We start from the raw sequence: 6,057 nt of genomic DNA, 5'->3' as shown, positions 1-6,057 counted from the left end.
TGAACGGTGGGGGAGGAACGGAAGAAATTTGCTGTGTTGATAGTTTCCGAGTTTCACACATCTTTATTTATGAATTTCAAGATCAAGACAATATTTTTTTTATAATTTACTTCCTGATTACACTTGAAACTGCTAGGTCCACCAAATAAAGTAGTTTGTTTTGTTATTACAGTGATGGGTTTTGTAATGTTCAAGGGGGTCTAGTTCAGTACATTTGCTAAAGTAATGCACAGACTTGCTACAGAATGTGAAGAGCCAGCTGGCAAACACCTTGTTCAAAATACAGATTCCAGGTATGCCAGGAATCATCTCTCCTCTTTGATATGTATGGAAACCAGGCCAAACATAATTTCAGTATGTTTTTAGGGTGTTTTTCAATTACCAAGCTATAATAATGCTTTTATAGATGGTTTGGGGTTGTCTGAATTTGGAGATGAATTTGATTCTTTAGTGCAGAAATATAATAGTAGGACACATCCTGAAAGCGGATTATTATATGTATTAACAATATCTTTCTCTTTTTTCAAGATGAAACACAATAAGCTATCCTGAAACAATAGAATTCACATTCCTCTCTGTGCAGTGATTGATTTAAATTGTATGTTAAATCTTCTCCTTATAGCTAATAGACAGGAACAGCTTATGTGGATAAATATGTCAACCACTGAACTATCTGTATCTTTATCTCATGTTCTTTATCACTGCTGATACACCAGCCACTTCAGGTTCAATGTATATACATTGCTGAATATTCAGTTATTCAAGGTAATATGATGTAAGAATGCTAAGATGCTTAGGCCAGTTACAGTATTTTCATATGAGTGTTGAATAAATAATGAAAGCATAAGAATGGACCCATGTGTAGAAGAAGTTACATTGCATTCACAAACTCACAGTCTGGAAAAGAAAGAAAAGATTGTTTCCAGCTTTCTGGAAAATGAACTAGCTACAACTGATGTAAATGTGCCTCCCTCAGTAACTGGTCTGTATCATTTATTGGATCCCATTGTTTTAAAAAAACAAGCATTTAAAGCTGGTCTGTATCATTTATTGGATCCCATTGTTTTAAAAAAAAACAAGCATTTAAAGCTGGTCTTTATCATTTATTGGATCCCATTGTTTTAAAAAAACAAGCATTTAAAGCTTATGTTGCTACATAACACATCTAAGTAGTTTTGAGTTCAAGTCACTTCACATTTCTGTAACACTTGAGAGGTTGACCATCTTCCTCCTTTATTTCCAATAAAGCAAATATAAGTATTTTAATTTGCCTTGCTGATACTTACTCCAGATTTAGATCTTCCTGTTGCTATTCTTCAAATGAATCAAGAGATGTGGTTTCTTTTGGTAAACCACATATGAAAATTCTTTTGATTTTTTATATGTATAATTTCAAATGAGTAATTTGTGAGCTATAAATTTTTCTTTTCATGTTGTTTGTTTGCCCATTAGCTTCACTACATCTTGCTGCATTTCCACACCTTTATCTTTGACCCTTTCTGACTCTTGACCCCAGCATTCTTGAGTCCTGACTTCAAGTGCTTGAGCAGCTTTCACCTGAACTTCAGCTTGTGGATAGCTAATTAGTGTATCTAACTAGATAGGGACCTTCCTATGACCTGTTTCTCTTGCTGCTCATAAACTCGTATACCACAGGCAACCCTGCCTTAAAGAGCTGATAACCTGAAGTCTCTTTTCATTTAACATTGGTGGTCTCTCCTGCCAAAACTCAGAGCGTGATGTATCAGCAACTCTCCCTCCAGCCAAAGAAGACTTGATGCAGCTTGCTGTGAAGCCTGACAACTCCACTCCATGTGTCAGCCTGAGGGAAGCAAATGAGAGCAATGAAACTTGTTTTCTACCGCCAGAGTCTGTAGCCTCTGGCACCCACTAGTAGGAGGAGCAGTAGCACAGCTGGCCTGGCACAGGTCCCATGGTTTTACGCTTAATAGCAAATGTTTCTCGTGCAAACTTGTCCTAGCTTATTTTACAACTCATTTAGAAACTGCAGTGTTAAAACTACTTTAATTTTAGAACTCATTTTAATCCCTTTTTCAAGTGACTGAGCTGATGCAGCAGTCATTAAAGGGCAGTGTTTTGTTGCCTACAGAGGTCTGGATTTGAAGATATCTTGGCTTCATGTCCTCGAGCTTGGCAAAAGTATAAACTCTTATCATCCTAAACTAGTCTGTCTCTCTGGTACAATTTCATTCTGAATTGCAGAGAAGCCCATGTAGTTGTTCTTTATAACTGTAAAAGAACTCATAAAATGAACATGAAATATGGATAGACAGGTCCAATTCTCAATCCAGCATCTACTTATTTGTGCATAGTATGCTATCTCTTAGGGCAAAACACTGCCAAAAGTGATGGCTGCCTTTGAGAACTTAATTTTTAACCCCTAGGGCCAGATACATACAGCAGGGCTTTCCATAACCAAGGGCTGCCAACCTCTATGGCAACCCAGAGTGATCTTGGAACTCTAAAATGTCTCAGATCAGACCACTTTTGAAACCAGCATCCTTAGACTGTGATTCCTTCCTCTTTAAAGTGAGAATGAGATTCCTAACCATAGTTTGGTATCTCCTAATAATGAGCTTATTTTTTATATAAAAGCACAAGGTAATTTTTAAAAAGTGGTTCAGGTTCAAAAGCAGAACAGAGTGTGTGTTCTGCTACATCAGATGCGTGTAGCTGATGCAAGGGCAACAGTTGCTAACTTCATTTTTTATATTAGAAGAAAAAGGAAAGTAGGAGAGGATGTGTCATTTTGATGTAATTCTGGTCTAATTCTAATTCTTCAGGTTTGCCTGAAGAACACAGTGAAACCACAGCTGCTCATTCTTTAGCAAAGAAGCTTACACCCAGCTCGTAAATATAAACAGTGCTCTCTGTTTCTGTAAGAAGCATAGGGCATTACTTTGTGATATCTGTGGAGTTCTGTGCGCTCAGTCATTACCAGTCCACGTGGCTGTTCATACTGTAGAAATAATCTCCCTTCTGTTTTTAAAGGTGCGTAAGATTTGCACAGTGCAATAGCAAAATTGTGCAGTGCTGACATAAATAATCTGTTCTGACAACCCCTCGGGGACTAACTCCTGTTGGCAAGATGCGTGTGTGTAATCCCAGGATGGTCTGATGCCCTGGTAACTGCACCGTAACAATGAAAACAGGAGCTGGGCCTCAAGTACCTCATGGATTTGGTGGGCAGGCTCAGCTGGGTTGGTGAGGTAATGCAGCTCAACTTCAAAAGGGAAAGCAAAGAAGCTAAAAGTCGCTGCAGAGAGCCATCTGCTAGACAGCCAAAACTCTCTATGATGTATTAAGAAAACATTTTGTAAGAGATGTGCTGAACTTCCTGTTGAATGAAACTTGTGTCATTTCTCTTTTCATTTCTTACTTTGCTCTACATGCCATTTGTAACAGTAACCTGTCATCACACATGCGTACATCAGTAAGAAATTACACTTCCTTGATGCTGACTCATAGCCATTTAGAAGGGAAGACGTATTAAGGGAGTGGGAATTAGCCACACTATCCGAAGGAGATTATCCTTTCCATTTTGGAATTCAGATGTGAGCAGCTCTCTGTCTTCCCTGCTGCTCTGGGCAGCGTCCTTCAGGAGGTAGACAGACAGAAGTCTATTTCCACAGCCCTGTAGGACAGAATGAAAATGTTCAAACAAGTTCAAGTTTTGTATGTCTAGGTCAACAGAGTTAATCTGGCAGCACCGTGGTAAAGGAACATCTAAAAATTGTTCTTGCTTTGGTAATAGTGTCTGTCAGTGCAATTTGCCACAGTGTCTGTCATTTGTGCTGATATCTGTATCTATTCTCTACAAAAAAGATGGTAATACAATAGAGTAACATTTTGTAAACCTGCTGTGGTTTATAGTACAGAAAATTGAAAGACACATTATTCATAGCTTGAAATACACTGTACCAGTAGCTATAACAGTCTTGAGGACAGACTGGTAAGGAGATAATCAAAGAAGAAAGAACTTCGGCACCCAGCTGCAGAAAAAGCCAGTGGCATTTTCATAGATCATATATTCTCCCTCCTTATCAGGAACTCATTCACTGTATATAGCAGGGGTAGCTAGCTCCTCACAGATAGCTTGTTACACCCTTTACCTTACTGGTGGCATCTGGAGAAGTTACATATTCCACTGTAAGATGCATTCCTTGGGTCACTGCAGCAGCTTATGGTGAGGGTTTTCTATCACAGAGATACATAATTATTTTTATGAAGGGGCAGTAGTTCTCAAGATCCTGAACCATATAAACTTTTTTATCTGTCCTTTTATCCATTAATCCTCTACTAACTGCGATGCAAGTCTCCTTGTTCTTGTTTTCCTTTTTTGTTAAGTAAAGTGTCAGCGGAGGGCAAGCATTTAGTGGTACTGCTTGCTCATATAGCTGCACTAAACACAGATCAGACTTTGATTCTTTTTTTTCAATGTTTGCCTCTTCCCTCCTGAATCCTACCAGCCCATAGGATTAATAATGCTCCAGCAGTTGCATATGCAAACCTACCTTTATCCACAAACTACAAAAGCTGTTAGATATTACCGTGCCAGCTACATCATAAATAGGAAAACTAGATGTGATGTACACAATTACTTGACTAGATCCAATGCCTTCTAATAAGGTGACTTGAAGGCATTGATTGAAGTACCGTAGCAGATGTTCCCAAATTGTGTTCTTGCATTCCCCTCAAGTATGTATAATTTGCAGACAGGTATGTGACCTGTTGTCACCAGCACTGCTGCCACTGGTGTCCCTGCCAGTACCTGACTTTAAAAGTTTATGAAAGCCAAATTTAGAAACTTGTCTCCCCTCAAAGAGTGCCAGTAAATATAGATAAGCAAGACATCTGAGTGCACCCTGCTCTAGCTGCCCTTAGTTGATAGCCAAATACAAATCTGCAAGTAGGCAGGATCTTGTAGTCCTGGACTGCCACCTGCCGAATGAGCTCCTTGTTCTCCTGGACTTTGTCTGCACTAAGTCCACACACATCAGCTGGTGTACACGTTTCTTAACTGTATTTAGGTTGCAAGGAATCTGAGTGTGTACCTGGTTCTGACACATGGTTCTGGCTGTTCCTGAGGATGAGAACTTCTGAACATCCTGTATAAGCCTTTGGTTACCACAGCTCAGCTCTACAGTTGGAATTATGTTAGGCAATACACAAGAATATTTTAGGACACTAAATGGTGCACCAAAACACTGCAGCCTTATGGTGCAAAGTGCTGCAGGCACGTGATTTGAATGTGCTAAAAAAGTGTTCCAGTTTTTATTGGTTTGAGTATATTCTATCCATACCACGCCAGTTTTATGCCTGACTAGGTATTGCCAGTTCCCCCCAGACAATATAAAGCCAGTATAAATAACGATCTCTGTACTCTGCATAATTCACCAGAAGTGCCATCATGTGCTCCTGCCCCATTCATTTGGACTGGTAGATGATCCAGTGCTACACAAATCAAATCTTAATAATCTTGTCAGCATGTCCTTACTAAAGCTGAAATTTCATAATTGTCTGAGCTTCACCGGCATCTGACATATATACAAGCACAAAGAAATCTCAATATTTACCAGCACAGCTGTTTTCTACCTCCTTCCCCATCTGCAGCCCCCCAGGACACCATTCTAATAGCGTCTTGTGTAAACAGCAGTTGCCAAAAATATTGAAGTCCCTTCTATGGCAGATATGACATCACTGTGACACACATATCTCAAGTTTCTCAAAAAAATTATTTCCTCCATAATGCCCACCGGGGAAACTGAACAAGCTGAGGGTGTTCCTGGAGTGCCTTATTCATCTCTGTCTGAAAACAGCATCAGTCTTTGTGTTGGCTGCAGGGAACGCAAGTGTGGAGTTACAGGCTGAGCCTGGCTCTACCCCTGGTGGTTCCAGGGAGAGGCCCGGTGGTCCCTGTTGCTCTTTGTGGACTTGCTAATGGGATTTGCTGAATGCAAGACCCGTGCGGTTGTTCCTGACTCCACACTTTACCAGCTAAAAGAAAACGACCATTTGGGGATGGGCTGAGGCCAG

This window comes from Lepidothrix coronata, unplaced genomic scaffold (genome assembly GCF_001604755.1).
Source record: "Lepidothrix coronata isolate B3197 unplaced genomic scaffold, Lepidothrix_coronata-1.0 Scaffold95, whole genome shotgun sequence".
Lineage (NCBI taxonomy): Eukaryota > Metazoa > Chordata > Aves > Passeriformes > Pipridae > Lepidothrix > Lepidothrix coronata.
Note: the sequence above shows the minus strand (reverse complement) of the source record.